Source organism: Monodelphis domestica, chromosome 1, assembly GCF_027887165.1.
Source record: "Monodelphis domestica isolate mMonDom1 chromosome 1, mMonDom1.pri, whole genome shotgun sequence".
Classification (NCBI taxonomy): domain Eukaryota; kingdom Metazoa; phylum Chordata; class Mammalia; order Didelphimorphia; family Didelphidae; genus Monodelphis; species Monodelphis domestica.
In genome coordinates this window covers 531,681,202-531,704,095 of record NC_077227.1, presented here as the reverse complement: position 1 = coordinate 531,704,095, position 22,894 = coordinate 531,681,202, and the positions used below count along the sequence as shown (strand labels likewise).

Here is a 22,894-nt window from a genome sequence, read left to right as displayed (position 1 = left end):
ATTACCAAAAACACACATTTATCTAGAGCAGTCTCTTCCCACCTTCTTTACAGATGGAGAGACTGAGGCCTTGAAGGGTATTTCAAGTATCAATCCTACAGACTGTCTTTTAAAAGGCACAATGAAAAAACTATAAACAAATCCATACATTTATAAGCCAAGGATTTACCAAGTGAACAACTCAAGTGACAACTGGTAGGGTTAATGAGAGAGAACATAAAAGGGAAATTTAAGGAGCAGAAGACCACTACCTATCTTCTAATAAGTTAAAGGGGAAAGAGATTTTTACAAAAGGAAGGGAAGAGAATAAGAGGGGGAAGGAGAAAAAGTAAAATATAAAAAGTTCATTGGAAGAAAGAGATAAGTAGAATTCACTGGAAGCAAGAGACATAATGGAAAATGAAGACAGACAAAATGCATGACCTCACTGATAAAAAAAAAAAACCTCTCAAAAAGTGGCCTAGGTCTTTGGATCCCTACCAGTGATCTAGGGAAGTAGATTGGACATTTCCTATTTTGTCATAGTCACATCTCTGCTGATCTAATGGCCACAAGTATAGATACAAAGTGAGAACTGGAGACAATTATTCAGGTGATTCAAGCTGAAACCTACTTTTCCACATCATCACAGCAAAGAAGGGATTTGTGTGTGTGTGTGTGTGTCACTTTCCCCTTGCACCTATTTCTTCCTGAAGTACAAATCAAGACCATTCTGCCACATTATCTGGGTTCCTCAGGGAGACAGAACCCTGTGTTGCCATGGCAACCACACACCCAAAACTTTAGCACTAGCTAACAGCTTTGTAAAGTGTCATCATTATTCCAGGAAGGCTATCTTGCCTGTTCTGGCTTCTATAACTCAATGATTCCCATACTTTCTCTTTGTGGGAACATGATATGTTTGTGGGAGAGACCACATATCTCCACCCCTTCTGCTTTTCATTGCAAAAAATAAGGGTGATAGCATGATATAGGAAGTCAGAGGTCTGGATTTCAAATCTTACCTCTTATACTACCTACCTTCCTAGCATTAGGAAATTCACTTAACTTTTCAGAGCCCCAATTTTCTTTTTTGTAAAATGCAGAGATTGGACTTGATGACTTCTGATATCCCTCAATCCTAGGATCCTATGACACCCAAAAGGGAACAGTACAAGTGGTGCCACTTTGGATTAGACACTCAATTTTTAATTAAACATTATAATTAACAATGAATCCCAGGTACAGAGACAAATGTAAGAAAAATTCTGTATAAGACATTTAAACAACAAAACAATCTCTAGCTGTTATAGTTAGAATCATTGTGATAAAGAGACTCTGTACTGCATGCACATAACTCAACACAGCGGTGCGTCACAGAAAAGGTAACTTATTTCCTATAAAAAGCAATTATAACATCCAAGAAGCTTTGCTTGGGAAGGGAAAGGGACATCCAAGAAGCTTTGCTTGGGAAGGGAAAGGGGAGCAGGCAGAGTTTTTTGACTGCAGAGACACAAATAAAAGATCGTGATTCAGGCATGTAAAACCAAACTCTCAACCCTTCTCTGGAACCATCTCCCACTGTAAAAAGTAGGAAAGAAAAACATTTAAAACTGAAGATCGAGGAGGAGGAGGCAATTCTCCCAAACCCAGATAAATCCTTTCACAGTTTTCCCAAGTAGATTTAAAAACCTGACTCATAAGTCATAAAATCTAGGTGATTATTATGAATGATTTTTTGAGGAGGCTCATTCAACCTAATCGTTTCTTCAAAAACAAGAATTCACAAATAAGTCTTCCCTAATCACTTCAGTTTTAAGAATTCTCTATCAAATTATCTTCTATTTATTTGTGTGTGTGTGTGTGTATGTGTGTGTGTGTGTGTGTGTGTGTGTGTTACATCTTCCAGGAATGTAATATCCCTGAAGGGAGGGACAACTTCATTTTTGTCTTTATATGCTCAGAACCAATCGATCCTTTGCATATAATAGACACTTAATAACTATTAGATGAAAAAGTTTGCTGAGTTGAATTGAATTGTATCTCAAATACAGTATTTCCAGTGACTACTGCCTCCAAATATGGGAGAAGGTAGAAAGGGAGCAATCAACAAGCAAGCACAAAAGGCATAGCATGCACTAGACACTATGTTAAGCACTGGGAATACAAAGACAAAAATGAAACAGTCCCTGCCCTCAAGGAGCTTACATTCTATCCCAATAATTTCATTACTCAATAGTTTTCCCTTCAATTTTTCTACTGCTTCTTACCAAGTATGTGAGAGGAAAGGGGGAGAAGGGGGGCAGTGCAGTGCCTGCCAGCCTTGCCCTGACCCTATAGTTTTAGGAAATAAAGGAATTATTTCTCAACTTTCACTTCTGATCTTGGAATTACTACATAAGATGATGAAACCAAGAAGTGTCTTCTGGACAGGTAGAGGCTAAAAAAAGGACCCACTGAATTCTGTACAGAACCCATCCATGATTTAACATTTGTGAACAAAATGAAATTACTCAAGTCAGGTGACCATGAAAAATGCTTTTCTTATCACACCAAACATAATCTGCAATTCTGCTTCTATTCTACACTTCACAAAGAGCAGATTCTCTGTTTATACAACAGATATTTCTATTTATCCATCCACCCAACAAATTGTTCTTGAGAGAGTTCTATGTGCAAGCATATTTGTTTTAAAAGTGCATGCATGGTGAAGGCAGAGCTAAACAAATAAAGCATCAAATCTCCAACAATGGTTGTCACCAAAGCTCATCCTATTTGTTTTGCAGCTTTCCCAGTTTTTTCCAGGAGTGCAAGCCCTGGTGATCAGATTCATTAGCTCCAATAAAACCAAATGAGTGGGGGAAAGAAGAGAAAGAAAGCTTCCATAAAGACACTAAAAAATTCACAGCAGCATTTTCCCCTTGAGTAGCCAACAACAACAACAACAACAACAACAACAACAACAAAAACATATGGAAATGCAGCAAGTATCCACTAACTGGAGAATGGCTGAACAAATTGTGTTACATGAACCCAATGTAGTATCATGGCATAAAGAATGATGAATACAAAGAATTATGAGAAACATGGGAAGATTTATATGAACTGATGCAGAACAAAGAAAGCAGAATTAGGGGGATTTTATATAACAAATATATACACAAGTACTATAAAAATTTAAACAAAAACAACACTGAAAGGTAAATGGCAATAATTAATATTGGTTCCAGAGAATAAAATACCAATAAAATTCCTCAACTCAAAAAATAGGGGGGAAGGTAGAAGGGGAAAGGAATGTGGATTACAAATATTACATATGCTGAAAGATACTATAATCCATTGGTTTTGCTTACCTGTTTATCTTTGTTACAAAATAGAACTCTATTTTGGTAGGGGGTTGGGGAGAGAGATATGAAGTGACAATTATTTATTTTTTAATTATTGATAAAATTCATTTTATAAAAAGGAAAACAGGATGAATGATATGAATTAATTTCATTAGAAACAGAGGCAACAGTTACCACAGAACCAAAAAAAAAAGAAAGAAAGAAAATGTACTGGGGCCTCCAAAACACTTGGGAGCATTCATTGACTGGTGGGCTAAGGTCCAATCAACACCAGATGAATATATTTAAGCATTCATTTTCTATTTTCCCCAACTCCTCAACTTCTTCTTTGCTTCCAGGTAAACTCAGACCTGTCCCATTACAATATAAATTCTACATATGTTATCACCACCACTCCTGTCTCCCCTAGAGAAACTAGCCTCTGAGTTTAATCCAAGAATCACTTTCTGCAGAACAAATTTTCTAAAGCTGGATTTTGAGTATTGTTAAGAAGTGCTCTTAAATGATTTTCAAGGCATTCCAAAATTGGGGATGGGAGACCCTCAGAAGTCACCCAGTACACAATCTTCTCTCCAACATCCATTTAATAGTTTCTTGAACCCTTTCAGTGACAGGGAACTCATAACTTCAAGAGGCAGCCACTTACCTGCTGGACAGCTCTAATTGTTAAGAAATGTTTCCTTCTAATGAGCTGAAATCTGCCAAGCAGAATAAATCTAATTGCTCCTCCACAAGACAGCCCTTTAGATACTTCAAGACAATGATCATACCCTCCCTAAAATGTGATGCCCAGAATGGAGCACAACATTCCAATTAGGAACATGTAAACATTTGACAACATCTGGCAGGGTCTTTAACACACTATCATGGTTTTTAAATTTACTTTGTTTCTTTCCTTCCAAACTCTCTCAGATTAACATTTAGGAGGAGGTGGCAGGCTCAGCTAGATATGTCACTAAGTCATACAAAGCTAAGCAGGGACTAATCCAAAGATTCCTCTTCAGTTGACTAGGCAGGGTAGTGATAATAGTCTTTTTTCAACTAGCAGTCTTGGAATTATTAGAATGGACCATACCAACATATATTCAAGAAAATCAGGCAAAAAGTCTATTTCAAATTTGGGAAATACCTGCTTGGCTATCTGCAGGAAGCTACCCATTAAGAAATCTAGGACATGCCCATGGAAAAGCCCATCTCCACACACTTTTCTTCAAACTCCAAACAATGAAATTAGGCTAGCCAGACAATAATACATCAAGCAATTATCTGTTCCAGGAAGAACTTTCACATGCATTCCTTTTTGCAGGTCACAGCATGCTTCTTTCTCAATACCTTTCCCCCATTTCCCTTCCACTCTGGGAAATATTTCTGATTTCAAAGATGGCCTTGAGAAGCTTTCTGAATGGAGCAAATAAATTTGTATTGCAAATATTCATATAGTGTCTCTGCTTTCTGGAAGTCTGGAAAGCAAACTCATAGCAAATAGGAACTATTCTCCAGCAGGGTTACGCAGTTTTGACATGCTGGAGATATCATTCTCCTATATCTTTCCCTTGAGCATTCAGGGCCAAACTTTCCAAGGGTGACCTATTTTTTTTTTTCAAACAGTTAGAAGATGTTGCCAACTTCGTTCCTGCACAAACTATTTATTTGTCCATCAATCTAATGAGAAGAGCTACATAATACCTATACAAGGTTTATGAAACAAATTAAACAGGGTACATTTGGAAACATAATGCCAAGTCCCTCCTATCTATTCTGCTAAAATATTAAGTATAAGGCTATTTCCTTCTTGGGTTTTCAAAGGCAAAATGTAACCAAGTTTTCATTTAAAAGGCAAAATAGTAGAGTGAAAAGATTACAAATTTTGATATCAAAGGTTCAAAGTTCAAATCCCAGCTTTATTTGTTACCTGTGTGACTTTAGGGAAGAAAGCATTAACTTTTTTGGGTGTCAGTTTCTACATTTCTAAAATCAAAGGTTTATTCTAAATGATCTTTTCTGGTTTTCAATCTATTATCTTGGTTCATGAAACCATTTCTACCTGAAATCCTATTGCTTTTGATAAATCTGACAAAAATATCGATTTACATGGATTACACATACACCCCCCAAAAAAACTGTTTCATTTTACCCCTCCCAACAAGAGAAAGAGGGGGAAGGGAATAAGAAGACCTCAGAATTTATTAATGAAATAAATTGGAAAAAATATGGGAAAGCATGTGATTGCTTGCTAGTGGATTTGTAGATGTAATCTGTGTGGGTGGGAACTGACTGTCAATGAGATAGAAGAGAATCACCAAATCTCTGCTTAGACCTGGAAGATAGGTAGACAGGTAGATAAAGGATTTAAGCACTTACTATATATCCAAGATAGCGATGTTATGGAGATACAAACACAAAAAGGGGTGGGGGGTGGGGGGTGTATAGCTTTGTTCCCAAGAAGATTCCATTATAATAGGGGGAGGGAAAAGGCATAAAGGGGGCCTCTGAAGAGAGAGGGAAGAAGGGTTCCTAAGAGAGGAAGTTAAAGAGTTAACTGTATCAGGAGTGAAATGATAGCATGGCTGGAGTCCCCTCAAGAAATGGTGACCCAGGCCAGAAACTAGTAATTTGGAGAAAAGACTTCTCTGCTAGAGTTGGCACAGAGTGACAAAAGGGATAGGTCCCTGGATGTAGAGGCAGGAAGGCCTGAGTTCAAATCTAGCCTCAAGGTATTTACTAGCTGTGTGACCCTGAATAAGTCACTTAACTTTTGAATGGCTCACTTTCTTCATCTGTACAATGGGAACAATAATACCAACAACTACAGCACCTATCTCCCCAGTTTATTTTGAGAATAAAATGAGATGCTATACATAGTTTTGTAAACCTTAAAGTAAAGTAAACCTGTATAAGTGCTATCTATTATCTATTATTATCATTTGGGCAGGAGGGATCTTTGAAAATATAAGGTCACCCTGGTAATCTTACAGAGGAGGAAAGTCAAGTCTAAATTGAAGTGACATGTCCCAGCAAGTTAGGGGCAAAACTGGGCCTCCAACTCCAGTCTTCTGACTCCTGGTCTAGTTAGTTTTCTAACTCCAGACCACCTAGTGTTTCTTCGGAAGCGTCTGGGGGAAAAGGTGCTCCTACCCCTTGGAGCTCCAGCTGTTTGGAGAGCCATGAAATAGCAAGAAGAGAGAAGGCAGGTAAGGCCCAGAGAAAGCAAAGGAAAAGCTTGTTTGGAAATGGTCTGTCCCCACTGTAGCCACTCTTCTCTTTAAACAAATAGATCCTGTTTTCACTGACTGAGGAGCAGCACATCCTACCCCCTGCCCAAGGAATGAATGCTATGTTGAAAAGGGAGGCTCAAGCCACCATTTTACTCAAGGCTGGTGAGATTTAAGTGACTTTTCTGAGTTTACGAAATGAGTCAACGAGAAAACTAAAATAGAGCCGTGGGCTCTGCTTCTGACACCACTAGACCACACTCCGCCCACTGGAAATTTTAGCAAATACAACCAGCTGCAGTTCTTTCCTTCTCATCCAGGCACTGCTAGCAGCCACAGCTGAGTACCTGCTCCATGAGGCAGACACCAAAGGGACTTGGGGCAAAGCTTCCCCATTCTTTCCGGCCCTGGGCTAGGCCATACCATACCATGGAAATGTGTGGAGGACTTGAGAAACAATGAAGGGAGTGGCCACATGATGGTACCAAAAAGTCTGCTTGGGAAAAGGGAGTTAAATCTATTCCAGTGGATGGCTCGGAAGGTCTAGAGTAGGCCTATAAAAAGATGACAGATTTATCTATGGAAGGGACCTTACAGTCACCTAAAGTCAAATAGAAATGGGGACCACTAAACTCTCCATAAAAATCCCTACATCCTGTATATTGTCTTAGAAAATGGCTTACTACCATCAGCTAATATCATCTGCAATGGAGATAAACTAGATGCATTCCCAATAAGATCAGGAGTGAAACAAGGATGCCCATTATCACCTCTACTATTTGACATTGTACTAGAAACACTAGCAGTAGCAATTAGAGAAGAAAAAGAAATTGAAGGCATCAAAATAGGCAAGGAGGAGACCAAGTTATCACTCTTTGCAGATGACATGATGGTCTACTTAAAGAATCCTAGAGATTCAACCAAAAAGCTAATTGAAATAATCAACAACTTTAGCAAAGTTGCAGGATACAAAATAAACCCACATAAATCATCAGCTTTTCTATATATCTCCAACAAAGCTCAGCAGCAAGAACTAGAAAGAGAAATCCCATTCAAAATCACCTTAGACAAAATAAAATACCTAGGAATCTATCTCCCAAGACAAACACAGGAACTATATGAACACAACTACAAAACACTCTCCACACAACTAAAACTAGACTTGAGCAATTGGAAAAACATTAACTGCTCATGGATAGGACGAGCCAATATAATAAAAATGACCATCCTACCCAAACTTATTTATCTATTTAGTGCCATACCCATTGAACTCCCAAAATATTTCTTTACTGATTTAGAAAAAAACATAACAAAATTCATCTGGAATAACAAAAGATCAAAGATATCCAGGGAAATAATGAAAAAAAAAACACCTATGATGGGGGCCTTGCAGTCCCAGACCTTAAACTATATTACAAAGCAGCAGTCATCAAAACAATTTGGTACTGGCTAAGAGACAGAAAGGAGAATCAGTGGAATAGACTGGGGGCAAGCGACCTCAGCAAGACAGTATACGATAAACCCAAAGATCCCAGCTTTTGGGACAAAAATCCACTATTCGATAAAAACTGCTGGGAAAATTGGAAGACAGTGTGGGAGAGATTAGGAATAGAGCAACACCTCACACCCTACACCAAGATAAATTCAAAATGGGTGAATGCTTAACCATAAAGAAGGAAACCATAAGTAAATTAGGTAAACACAGAATAGTATACATGTCAGACCTTTGGGAGGGGAAAGACTTTAAAACCATGCAAGACATAGAAAGAATCACAAAAAGTAAAATAAATAATTTTGAATACATCAAATTAAAAAGCTTTTGTACAAACAAAACCAATGTAACTAAAATCAGAAGGGAAACAACAAATTGGGAAAAAAATCTTCATAGAAACCTCTGACAAAGGTTTAATTACCCAAATTTATAAAGAGCTAAATCAATTGTACAAAAAATCAAGCCATTCTCCAATGGGCAAGGGACATGGATAGGCAATTCTCAGATAAAGAAATCAAAACTATTAATAAGCACATGAAGAAGTGTTCTAAATCTCTTATAATCAGAGAGATGCAAATCAAAACAACTCTGAGGTATCACTCCACACCTAGCAGATTGGCTAACATGATAGCAAAGGAAAGTAATGAATGCTGGAGGGGATGTGGCAAAGTAGGGACATTAATTCATTGCTGGTGGAGCTGTGAACTGATCCAACCATTCTGGAGGGCAATTTGGAACTATGTCCAAAGGGCGACAAAAGAATGTCTACCCTTTGATCCAGCCATAGCACTGCTGGGTCTGTACCCCAAAGAGATAATGGACACAAAGACTTGTACAAAAATATTCATAGCTGCACTCTTTGTGGTGGCCCAAAACTGGAAAACGAGGGGATGCCCATCAATTGGGGAATGGCTGAGCAAACTGTGGTATATGTTGGTGATGGAATACTATTGTGCTCAAAGGAATAATAAAGTGGAGGAATTCCATGGAGACTGGAACAACCTCCAGGAAGTGATGCAGAGCGAGAGGAGCAGAACCAGGAGAACATTGTACACAGAGACTAATACACTGTGGTATAATCGAACGTAATGGACTTCTCCATTAGTGGCGGTGTAATGTCCCTGAACAATCTGCAGGGATCCAGGAGAAAAAAACACTATCCACAAGCAGAGGATAAACTGTGGGAGTAGAAACACCAAGGAAAAGCAACTGCCTGACTACAGCGGTTGAGGGGACATGACAGAGGAGAGACTCTAAACGAACACTCTAATGTAAATATTAACAACATGACAATGGGTTCAAATCAAGAACACATGTGATACCCAGTGGAAACATGCGTCAGCTATGGGGGGTGGGGGAGGAAAAGAAAATGATCTTTGTCTTTAACGAATAATGCTTGGAAATGATCAAATAAAATATTATAAAATAAAAAAATGGCTTACTGACATTATCTATGTTTTATTTGATTTTTGTTGATTTGTTGATTATTTGTTGATTATGTTAAGTATTTTAACCTGGTTTGACTGCATTTGGGATTGCCATATTTGGCACCTCTAATCTAGTCCAATACTCTCATACTTTACATAGGAGGAAATGGACCCAAAGTGGAGAAGCCACTGGTCTATGATAATAAACACTAAAGGTCAAGATTCAAGGATCCATTGTTGTGCTCCATTCTGAGCATCACATTTTTGGGGGGTATGATCAATGCTCTGAAGTATCTTGTGATTCCAAATTCAGTTCTTTCTACTATAACAATATGCCTAGTGTGGGTTAAATTAAGGCAGTAAAGAGAGAAAGGAGGAAGCTAGTGGAAAGACTAGGCAAGGAAAGTAGAGGTATTAACAAGGGAAGAGGAAAAGTAGGGGGAAAGGGGGAGAAAGAATAGGAAAGAGAGGAAGAGGGAGGAGAAAGAGCTGAAAGAGAATTAAAATGTATTGAGAGAGAGGTATGGGAGACAGACTTGGCTTGGAAAATAGCCCTTGCAACAGCTCCTTGTAAGTGGCTTGGCTGGCTCAAGTATGCAACCTCCAGCATAGGCCCCTGAGAGTGTAGGGGCAGAGGAATCCCACACAAGGATGAGCTGTTTCTTGAAAAAGGGCCTAATAAAAGCCTCAAGGATCATTCTTCATGGCACCATTCACAATAGTTATGGGTCTCCAAATACACACTGCTATACAATGTAAGAGGAGTATTGCACATGAGGTGAAAACAAAATACAAAGCTTTAGCTCATTAACAAAGGTTTGCTCTTTAAAACTATAGAAGGGGGCTCAGTGTCACCTGAGGCCACCATCCAACTTTTTACTTTGTGGTTCCTTAACCCAGTGTTACCTCTTATTTGACTCTGCTTACAAACACGTCTATTTTTTTCTCATGAACAGAAGTGGCCATTTCTGTCATATCCTGCTCAAGGTTTGGCTGAGCTTCTCCTTCCCCACCCTACTCCCATTTTCCCATCTTAATCTGGCTCTCTACTTTCTCTTAAAATCCATTCAAGTCAGCATATGCTTATTCAGCACCTATTGCCCACAATGTACAACAGGACCAGTTAGAATACAAAGAAGAAAAGTGACCCAGTGGTTGCCCTCAAGAAAGCTTACAATTCAATGAAAGGCTGAAAATATCTATACAAATAATTCAAATATAATTTGGAAAAAATTAAATTCACAGAAGAGGTCAAATAAAAAGGTCAAAGAAGACCTAAAATGTGAAAGAACACTTCAAGCTGAAATAAAAAAGGAAAGCTTCATGGACAGCATCTGAACTGGTCTTTGAAGGAGGGGAAGGATGTTGACAGATGGGGATAGTGGAGAGATCATTCTAGGCCCAGTGAACAACACACACAAATGAACATAGGTAAAAGGCAGGAAAAGATTAGGGAATAGTACACTTTGGCTAGCATGTTGAGTGAATAAAGGGCAATACCATGAAAAAAAAAATAAGCTGGAGAAAGAATGTGGGAAACCCTAAAAGCCAGGCTGAGGTGCTTGCATTTTACTCGACAACAGTGAGCCTCTGGAGGTTTTTGAGTAAGACACTGAAGCCATCAGATTTGGGTATTAGGAAATCCACTTAGGAAGAGTGATTGGAGAGGAGATAGAGACTGAAAACAGGAAGCACTGTTAGGGTAGTCCAGGTGAGAGGTGATGAGGGCCTGAGTTAGAATAATTGGAATGGGAATGGAAAAAGAGGAGTGAGGAATGTCATGGAGAAGAATCAAAAAGCCTTGGCAATTGATTGTATATGGAACATCATGTAGGTGAGGTATCAAACGAAGCCAAAGTCTTATGAGGGAAGATAGGTAAACTTTTAAATTCATAGCCTTTCAAGGCAATGAATGTCTTTAAAATGGAACAAATATTTAAAGCCAATGAAAAAGGACAAAGAGAGCCCTCAGCTATGGTTCAGACCTGAAAAGAAATAAATCTGTTGCCTTAGGCAACAATCTCTGCTAGGCAAAAAGAACAACAGAGAGGACTCTGCTTCAATCCCATGGGAATGACAGAGCAGCCTTCATGCCAACACCCAGCCATAAGAATGATGGAGCAGGCTCTAGCATCCAACCATGAGAATGATAGAGCAGTCTCTATGTGGGCACCCAGTCATGAGAATGAGTCTCTATGCTAAAAGCCAAATTATGCAGATGGTAAAAAATTAGTCCTAACTTTGTCAGGTCTTTGGATTACTCTAAAGCAGAATTTCTCAAAACTTTTTAGTTTTTGGACCCCTTTACATGCCTAAAAATTATTGAAGACCCCACCAAAAAGCTTTTGTTTATTGAGTTATATCCACTGATGTGCTGACAATGTTTAATAACTAGCTCTCTGGAAAAAAATTTTGATCTCAAATACCACCCAGAAGGATCTTAGGGACCCTCAATGGTCCCCAGACCTCATTAGGGATCTGCTACTCCGGAGTATGCAATAAGACATTTGTCAGTCCTGTCTGACTGGTTTTCTTGGCAAAGATATGGAATGGTTTGCCATTTCCTCCTCATTTTATGGATGAGGAAACTGAGGCAGAGTTAAGGGACTAATACAGGAGTCACACAGCTATAAGTGGCCCTGGGCAAGTCACTTAACCCTGTGCAATAATCATTTAAATACAAAATTACAAATGCCTAGTCACCTTAGTATAATTACATCATTCTTAGCAGTGAGGTTCTCAGGTAGTTCAGCCCATGGGCAAAGTGCTAGCATTTCTGATAAAATGGTAAATGACCAACCAAGGGAGTTACCATAAAACTAGATGATTTCTAAAGTTCCATCTACTTCCTATTATATAAAATCATTGCAAAGTAAGCAAGGAAAATGATTTTGCAAACTGTCATTTCCAGCTTACCTAACATGTGATCATTCACAAATCATTTATTACTCTTTGCAATTTGTTTACTGAGAGAGATTAGGGCCTTACTTTCTCTACCCAAAATATTTTGTAGAATATCAGTCCACCTAATAAAAACAATTCTGGATAAAAGTAAGAATTGACTTCCACCCTTCAGTTCTTTCTTAGTCCATCACCTCTGCACTGGCTCCCTTTCCTTACCATCAATCAACCTTTGGCAAATAAGTTCAACCCTACGCTATCCTCCATGTTGGAAACTCTTGCCTTCTCTGCCCTCTCTCAGATCATGCCTTACTAAACTCCAAACATGGATTACTCTCACTGTTCACACATTGCTGAAGAGAACTAGAGAAAATATTTATAATGTGCTGACTCCAGGTCCACTACAAATTTATGCTGCATTATCTCAATGAGGCTCTCACCTTTATCTCTCTCCTCCAGCCTCTCAAAAAAAAAAACAAAACCTGAGGTCATTCACCAAGAGCTCTCCCTTATCTCCAACTTCTCTTCTCATATCCCTCAAATTTCTTCCCCCCACTATATCATCCTTCATCTGCCCTCTATAAAGAGATGGCCCTTCTCCCTACCATGACATTTCTACATATACACTGAATCCTATCCCCTCCCATCTTCTCCAGCAATTGCCTCCTTTATCATCCACACTGTTTCTAATCTTCACTCTCTCCCAATCTACTGGTTCCAGCTTCCTCCAAACAGGCCCATGTTTCCCCCATCGATAAAAACCCTCATCTGATCCAACTATCTCTATAAGCTGTATCATCCTATATCTCTCCTCCTTTTCTCAGTTAAATTCCTTTGGAGAAAGCTCTCTACACTAATGATATCAACCTCAAATAGAAATGGGACTGCAAAACCTTACCTAAGGATCTTTGATGGCCACATACTGACTTAGTAAATCACATATCAACATTATCTGTTTTCTATTATATTTTTATATATTGTGATAAATATTTCCCATTTTAATTTGGGTTCAGACAACATTTGATCAGGTAGCATGTATGACACCTCTGCTCAAAATATCTGCCTCCAATTCCTCTCCTCATTCATTTCTAAACTTTCTGGAATTTGGTTTCTAAAATTGTAGCATACCAGGTATATTAGCATCTTGAAAGAATGATTGGTATTTTGATATTGTATCTTATGGGTTCATATATCAGACTCGTGGTCATGATACTTATTGATTATTGTATTGCCAAATCTTCAGTCCAAAGGACAAGAGAATTCCTGAGCAGGACATTATTTGCAGCAGAGTCCTAGCTACCACCTTGTTAGACCACATTCCTTTCCAAGTCACATGTTTGATTAACCTCCTCTTCTTTGATTATGTGATTGTCAATTGAGCCAATGCTAACCTACCACATTCTCCTTTCTTACCTCCAATTTCTAGCTTCTCTAGCTTCCTCTCCCACTCTGCTCAAATTCAACCTTCTTCAAGAGGCCTTCTTTTCCAGGCCCTGGCTCCAGCCTAGCTTCTAGTCTCTATGCTCTCTAAACTCCTTACCTCAGAGATTATCTTCCATTTATATTGCATCTTGTATGTACTTAGCTATTTGCATGTTTTTTACTCTAAGAGACGGTAAATTAGATAAGAGTCAGACCAAGTTTCTGCTTTTCTTTAGATCATAATACTCAGAACAATTCCTAGCACATTTTAGTTGTTCAGTTGTTTCAGTCCTGTCCAACTCTTCGTGATTCCATTTGAGGTTTTCTTGGCAAAGATACTGGAGTAGTTTGCCATTTCCTTCTCTAGCTCCTTTTCAAGATGAAGAAACTGAGGCAAACAGGGTAAAGTGACTTGCCTGGGATCACACTGATGGTAAATATCTAAAGCCAGATTTGAATTTAAATGTTCTTAGCTCCATGTCCAGCACTCTAACCACTGAGATACCTGGGTATCATACCTTCCTAAGACATGTTCTAGAACCACCTACACCATCCAAGGTTCTCTGACCTATAGAGTTAGCCAAAAGTCAGGCCAAAAAGAAGACACACTGATTCTACTCTGAAACTTAAGACAAGATGGGGACTTACCGGGTCCTAAGACTTAGAGCTGGCAACATTTTATTTCTGAACTAAATTTTCTCAGACTTGTTTGAAGTCAAAAGAAGAAGCATTTATTAAGCACCTATTATGGGACAAGCACTGTGCAAAGCACTGAGGAAACAAAAGAAAAAGGAGCTCACCATCTAATGGGAGAGATAACTTGAAAACAATAGGAATGATCCATATTTCAGGATAAATTGGAAATATTCAAATGAGAACAAAGCAAAACCCAGAAAATGATATAATATGCCACTACAACCATACAAATCAAGAAAACTTTCATCCAAAATTATCAGGCAACGGTAGTGCTAATTCATAAACTATAACCATCCTTCCTTTTAGCAAAAGGCAAAACATGCTGACATGCACTTACATGTTACAGTCATTCCCTATGATGTTCTGCTTTAACTGTTTGGGGGCTTGTGACAGGTTCAACTGTGGTCTTGTGCCTTGTGGTCTATATATCTAAATAAAATTTATAAAAATTAAAATATGTACATAAATATAAAAATCCTGTTGCCATTTGGATCATTTTTTTTCTTGTACTATCCTATCCTCAGGTACAAAACCGGTGGTCCCAATTCCTCAATAATATCATTTCCCCCATAAACCCATGGCCTGGTTCTATGTCTATTTTCCTATGAATTCAACTATTCTCAAAATCAAAAGGAAGTATTACAGAAAAGCATGACTACCACCCACACTTATTCCCTTAGGCCTGCTCCATAGTACTGCTGCAGCCTTCTCCCTACCCATTTCAGGGTGGCTTGAGCTTCCCCCAACAAAAAGCAGTTGCAGCATCAACAAGTAAGCAACCCAAGGAATAAGGATATAAGAATTCTGGTAACAAAAACTCCCTAAGGAGGGGTTAAATTTAGGGAGAGGGGGATTTAAGTGGGAAATGGGTTGCAAAGGAACTATGTATGTAGCTGAGGGATGTGCTATAATTGAAAACCTTCATCAGAAGAATTTTTATTATCATATTATCATGTACTAACACAATGAACTAATACATTAAATCTCAGATTTAGCTGGAAGAGAAACCATGCACAAGCACTGGGTCTACAGGATAGTAAGACAATATTTTTGCAGATTACAAAGGAGCAGAGGTTTTGCTATGGCCCCACATATCCAGCAACATTCTTATCTTTGTCTCAAGTAAAAATCCCTAAGATCAGAGGATGGAACCCAAAATTTATTGGTTAGCTAATCAAGTCTGACTTGGGAGTCATGTGGCAAAATGGTTAGAAGGCTGGACTTGAAGTCAAGAAGATTTGGCCTCGGACAGCTGGGTGACTATCAATAAGTAATGTGACTCTCTCTGAGGTTCAGAATGATCTCACAGGGTTGTTGGGACAAGTGAAAGAGAGAATCTATGTTGTGATTTTCATAAACCTGAAAACTCCCTATAAATGCCAGCTAATATTTTTATGTTCTCAGAAGAGTACCCCAGCAACATTGAGGCTAGCTGCATCACAACAACAGGATGAAAAAACCAGCTACCTAAAAGTATTTAAAAGTCTCAGTCTCAGGACTCCAATTCCCCTAATCTGCAAATGGACATGCAGAAATTAAGAAATCAGCACTGCAACAATAAAGGAATTTTGAAAGGCCTCATGAGGCCCCAAAAGCCGAGGTTAAGCCAGGCCCAGGAATGCAATCACGTTAATGGAAAACAAGGCAGAGAATAGTAAATGCTGAGACAGGTTTTATTTAATTTTTTTTTCATTTTCCTCTTCAAACTGAAACTGTCAAAGTTGTGCCTGATAAATCAGAAAGCTACAGAGGAAGTGGTTTATCCTTCCTCCCACTCACAACTTCTGCAAAAGATAAAATACACTTTGGTCAACTACAAAACACAGATGACTGAAGAAGTCATTCAGATCTTCAGGAAACATAGTCATTTAAAAGAACAACTATCATATGAGTTACCTAAAAACAACTGCCAGCACCTGGCCAAAGGTCAAAGCTCTCCACTTTGATGAGGAAAGAAAAGCCACACTCTCCAGGCCTCACCTAGGAATCTGCTCGGTATCCTGATAAAGCATTATGTTCTGGGCCCCTCTCCTACACAAATGGAGGCCAGAGCTCTGTTTGGGGAAACTAAAGTATGTTTAACGACTGGCTTTATATCAAGATGCAGGAATCACAGCATCTCAGCTTTTTCTCCTGGTTCATCCCAAGGGTAAGGAAGGGATGTCCAGGAGCACCTATTTCCAGGCCCCTTTGAAACAGGGGGAAAACTGAGCCAAAGAAAAGTTACTTTTTGAAATTGAGAAAGGGGAAAAAAGGGATCAAGGACCAGGTCTAAGTCAGAGCATAAGTACCTCCAAAAACAGCATTTCCCAAACTCCTTTCTTCCCAGTAAAGGGAACAAGAGAACTTAAGCAGAAAAAATGAAACAGGTCACTCTCTTCTAAGGGCTGTTTTTGCTTTTCTTTGAATCCCTAGTGCTTATCATAGTACTGGTAATATTTTAAGAGCTTAGTAAATGCTTGACTGATTCCTTGCTTTGATAGGGCTCTAGTTCCTTCCTAACCATCAAAATCAACTAGACATAGGACAGGGTTCTGCATAGTTTTGAGTTAACAATGTCAACAACAAGGCTCTTCCATTTACCATATTTACCATGTGTAACAATGAGCAAGTCACTTCTCTAGGCCACACTTTCCTCATTTGTAAGATGGGGGTATTGAACTTGCTCATACAATCATAGGGTTTAGGATTCAAAAAGAGCTTACAGTTCATCTAGCCCAATCCTTGTATTTTCTAGAGAGGCAACCTGAGATAATCTCCAAGACTTTTCCACTCTAAATCAAAGGGTGGTTGTGAGAATAGCATTTTGCAATGCTTTATAGTACTATTCAAATGTGAATTATAATTATCTATGATCTATGTAGAGTGGGATTGATTTCTGTGCTTATAAAATACACAGAAAGTGGCAAGAGCCCTGGGCAATAGGAGTAAAGAATCAAAAAATTAAAAAGATTTGAGAATGACTGCTGGAGGGGAGGAGAAGGCAGCAGGTCAAAGGAAAAAGGTCAGAGAAAGGGGAAACCCAGGAAATAAGGAAATGAGCAGTTGCCTGCGTCTTTCCTTTCATTTTTGTATAAGTGTATATGCATATGTGTTCTTCTCCAATCAAGCTTTTCAAAGTCAGAGATAGTTTCAGTTTTGGCTTTGTATTCCCAGTACTGAACATAGGGCCTGGCACAGAGCAGGTACTTAATAAAGCTGTTGAATGACTGATTTTCAATTCTTAACTTTATGGTGACATCTATGAATGTCCCAGGAAATGTGGCTGCTGGTAACATGGCACTCAAGAAGATTTCCCAGGCTTCAGGCTTCTTCAGTCCATACCTTTGAATGTCACAGGATGATGAGGAGGATAATGATTTGCAAAGTTATTTACAAATGCTATTTCATTTTATTCTCAAAACAACCCTAGTAAGTGCTATTATCCTCCCCATTTTACAGATGAAGAAACTAAGGCTGACAGGTTAAGTGGTTTGATCAGGGTCACAGAGCTAGACTACATTTGAATTCAGGACTTCTTGACACCAAGTCCAGCACTCTATGTACTCTACCACTCTACTGTACCACTCTGACCTTTTTCCTTTGACCTGCTGCCTTCTCCTCCCCTCCAGCAGTCATTCTCAAATCTTTTTAATGGCTAATCACTAGATCATGTATATGGTCTGAAAGGGAACTCAGAGTCCATCCAATCCAATGCTTTAATTTCATAGGCCCTTAGGACACTGAGGCCTAGAGAGCTTAAATAATTGCCTTACAGTCACACAAGTACTAAGTAACTGAACCTGGATCTTCTCACTCCAAATCTAGGACTTCTTCTATTCTATCACATTGGCACCCGAAATCCTTTAATACAGAAAAAACTCTCAGTACAGAAACTTTTCCAAACATCCAAGAAGTCAATTCCCCTTCTGAGCTCAGATTCTATTGGTTCAAAGGGTGCAATCTGTATAGACCCCCTGATCCCTGAATCCTGTTCATTTACATTATCACTAAGAAAAAAATGAGGCCATCTTTAAAGCAAGTGAAACCTACAAAGTTTATCCATTCCATATTTTCAGCTTTAGTTGGCAAAAGAAAACTTTTGCATTCCTGTACTTCTAGGTCCAAAGGCAAGAATTCTGTACAAACAGGACCACTGGGGACACATAAGAACATAAATAACTACTGGTGCAAGTTTCAGGAGAATAATCTGAGAATATACAATGGAAGTTAAAATAAAACTGACCATACCCTTTGACGTACTGCTTTCTCTGCAAGGACTTTATCCTAAGAATATTATTAAAAGGAAAAAATGCCACTTTGTACATTCACAGCTGCTCTATTTGTAAGAGCAAAAACTTGGAAACAATCTAAATGTTCAACAGTTGGAATGATTTGACTAAGTCTACCATTTATACTTTATACCTAATCTACTTTATACCCAATTTAGGTTGATGACTAAAAATCTTAATGAAAATAATAATAGAAGTCATTATCAACAATTCACATTTCTGTAGCACTGAGATGAGTATTAAGTATTAGTATTAAGTACACTGTAAAAATGACATTCAAGAAACGTACACATAAAATTGAGGTAGGCTGATATGAAGTGCTACAAGAGCAAAGAACAATATCCACATGGGCCAGAGCTGACATAAATAATCTTGGCATTTGAGACAAGCACCAAGGACAAAACATGAGCCAGACAAGTCAGGGGCAGGTAGAAACACCTCAGGGCGTAAGGAACAGAGCCCCAGCTGCCCTATCCTTAGCCTCTTAGGGGTGGCTGACAACGAATTCAGCTGTATAAGAAATAATCATGGCCAAAACTTTATAAGTACTGATGAAAAAGAGATCAGGAAGGAAAAGAGTAAAAATAGGTTATTATTGCTATTGTTTTGCTAAAGTTTAGGAGGGATTTTTTTGTTTGTTTGTTTTTTAAATAAAATGTACGGTTGCCTCAAGCTATTCTCCTGGTCCTTTGGTCCTGGCCATCAAGTCAACACTTAAAAGTTCTCCCCTGGGTGCCTCTTGTTGGTGTGTGACCCTGGGTTCTCAAAAACTACACCAGCAAAGAAGTACAAGCTCTGACAAGTGCAAAACAGACTGTGTCTGCCATTCAAGAACCAGCCTACCTACTATCCATTAGACTGTGAGTGCCTAGAGAATAGGGACTAACTGTCTTTAGCCTTTCTGTGTATCCCCAGGGATTAGCACAGTGTCTGGCACCTACTCAGTACTTAAGAAATGTTTAATGACTGACTGATTAACCTAAATTCAAAGAAGCTCATCACCAAGGTAGGCCACAGGGTGATAAATGTTGTTGGTCAAAGAAACTCTGAAAGATGCTCTCCTAAGTCACAGACAGTTTGTAATAGATATCAATGTTGCTAAGAATTGCTCTAAGTTTCAGAGGAAAGGTGTAAAGACATGTTAGAGTCCTATTTTCCAGGTATCTAGGATATTAAAAGCTGGAAAGGACCTAACAGAGCATCTAGTCACACTCAAAGGTTGGCTCTTACACTCACAGTCACATAACTCCAAAAATCTATACCTGAAACTCAATCCAATTAACATAACATCTACAAACCGCTAAGGCCTGGTCTAGATAGGTATACACCAGAAGAAAAAAAAATGGTGAGTCTCTGCTCTCAAGGAATTTACATTCTCTCTAATGTAAAGTAGGAAACCCGGCTTGATTAACACTTTCAATCCTATGCCTCTTAACTCTCTTAGTAGTATGGGATTTTTTTCTGTTTGTTATTTTACACATCACACTTCCATAATCCAGAAACCTTTTTAGCTAGGAAATTTCATGTTTTCTTTTGCCTAACATCCTACACAATCCCCCCCTGTTCTTTAAAAACAAAAATCAGGTTTTAAAACTTAAAAAAAAAACTTTTAAAATATATACATTACCAGATCAGAGAAAATAAACATAATTAGGACTGTCTATTCCAAAAACAATTCAGAAATAATCCATTGGGTTTTTAACTTCACTAGAAATATACAGTTTGTTCAATTTATTGGATAATAATAATCTATAAAGGAATACTATTTAGGGCAAAATGTTCAAAGAATACAACTAAGAAAAGTAGCACTGTGTAGTAGAAAGTACAGGACCTAGAGTCAAAGGGCTTGGGTACATATCCTAGCTCTGCTATTTATTTAACCTGTGGGACCTTGGGCAAGGCACTTAACCTTTTGAGGCCTTAGAATCCTCATACAGCAATGAGGGAGTAGGACTAGATGATCTCTAAGGGCCAAATAAAGCAGTCAATGAATGGTCAAGTTGTTGGGGGTTTTTTAAATACTCCATTTTAAATTATTCAGTTTGGGGGTGGTTTTAATTCATTCAAATGACAGGCAGTTCATATCATACAAAATGTTAACAGAAAAAAACAGGTTGGTTGTTGAAAATAATTTGCATGAAACTAACTATACATGCACACATTATATATTATACATAGCAAATGTTAGCTAGAGGGGGGAAATCATCAACCTGTTTATGTTTCTAGCATGGAGGCTATTTTTTTTCCCTTTCTTTAACAAACTGCCTCTTTGCAGTCATCAGAGACCAAGATAAAGTAACTATGTTCAAATCTACAATATGCATGAATTTCTTACTTCTTCTATTTCATAAAGCAATTTGCACATAGTAGGTACTTGATGTTTGTCAAATTGAATTGACTAATAGGGACTTCATTTAGATAGCAACATTCAACTATATGCACAGACTATTAAAAAGTGACTAGCAAGGCAAAACCTAGAGAATCATAATTAAAATGACCAATCTTGGCACTGAAGGAAAGTAGTGGTAAAGAGCTATATGTGAGAAAACTTTCACATAAGCTAGTAAACAAGGTGGATGTGTCCTTTGACTTTGATTAACAATTTTTTTCATAACCCCTTTAGTAGTCTGAGAAGCCTATGAATCCCTTCTCAGAATATTTTTTTAAAAATTTATAACTGAAGAAATACTAAATTTCAGTTAGAAGTTAGTAAAAATAGGGGGCAGCTGACTGGCTCAGTGGAAGTCAAGCCTAGAGATGGGAGTTCCTAGGTTCAAATGTGGCCTCAGACACTTCCTAGCTATGTGACCCTGGTCAAGTCACTTAACCTCCATTGCCTCACCCTTACCATTCTGCTTTAGAACCAATACATAGTAGTGACAACTAAGATGGAAGGTTAGGGTTTAAACCTTTTATTTAAATAAATAAAAAGAAGTTAGTGAAAATTAAGTGGTCATTTTTCTCCTCAATCCAAATTAATGGCCTTCTTTAATGGAAAACTAGATCCCTGGGCTGTTTGTAGATCCCAGGTTAAGAATCAAAATGATTATAATGTTTTTAAAAAGCATCAAAAACTTTTTTTTGGAAAAGCATCTTCAGGTGCTTACTTCTTATGATCTTTCTGAAATGTACAAATATAAACAAATCTTGATTTGAATATCTAATATCTGTTCTCTCCTTTTCTATGGGGGGGTCTCTCCTCTGGACTTACAGAATTCAGATCCCCAAGGTCCTCATAATTCCTAGTATAAACACTTTGGATTTTTATTTCTGAGCAATTGTATGTAAAGTACACATCCTATGTTGTTTGCTGATCAGGCTGCTCAATGCCATCCTTTTCATGCTGTGAATTTACTTGATTTTTCAGCTGTGTTTTGTTCTATAAAAAAGTGAAGAATGGTTTTAAATTTTAAAATAAATATTTTATGGACAAGTGGTGTCAACCTTGAAACTTCAGACAAGGGTAAAAAAATATTTTGACATAGTCAAGGAAACAGAACACAATTCCAATGTGCAGAGGAAGGGTTGCCTCTTCATCACTGTGGCCCAGCCAGCCAATCAATGCCACAGAAGAGTCTGGAATCACCAGTAGAAACAAAGCTTTTATTAGAATTTAAATATTCCACCAAATTGAACACCATTATCCTTGGCCTACAAACTCCATTCCTCTTGAGTCAAGATCCAATCAGAAAGATTCTGTCTGCAGTTCCATCTTTATCTGGAACTAGTTGATCAACTGGTCATCCCTCCTTCTGTTGGATGGGAAAAGAGACCAGGGAAAATCAGACTCCCAGAGTTTGGAGAACAGAGAAATGAATTTAATCCAGAAAGTAAATTAATTAAAACATAAAAGACCCTATGTGAAAAGCAAGTTATAAGCACTTTGTAAAGTAAATATCTTCAGTTCCCTTCACCCCCACAGAGAGACCACATGACTGTCAGGAAAAGAGTATTAAAATAGGACTAAGAATACCTTTGTTAGCCCCGGTAACACCACTGACACATCTCTAGACTAAGTGAGTTGAAGGAGAGGTTCTAGATCAGTAGTGTCAAATATACCAGCTGCACTAAGACCTAAATTAAAATATAATTGGTAAATGTTTAACAAAATTAATGAAAATTCAAGAAAACATAATTAGTATTACAT

At 38.2% G+C, this 22,894-nt stretch overlaps 1 protein-coding gene and 1 long non-coding RNA gene across 4 annotated transcripts in view; both read right to left on the bottom strand.

Annotated features, from left to right (window-relative positions):
* CMIP (c-Maf inducing protein) overlaps positions 1–22,894 on the bottom strand; it is a 278,542-nt gene that overhangs the window by 235,996 nt on the left and 19,652 nt on the right. The gene's annotated exons all lie outside the window — the stretch shown is intronic.
* LOC103096539 (uncharacterized) overlaps positions 4,874–22,894 on the bottom strand; it is a 37,215-nt gene continuing 19,194 nt past the window's right edge. Inside the window, exon 2 of the long non-coding RNA XR_458720.2 lies at positions 4,874–22,821. This is a non-coding gene — a long non-coding RNA (uncharacterized LOC103096539). The remainder of the gene's footprint in view (positions 22,822–22,894) is intronic.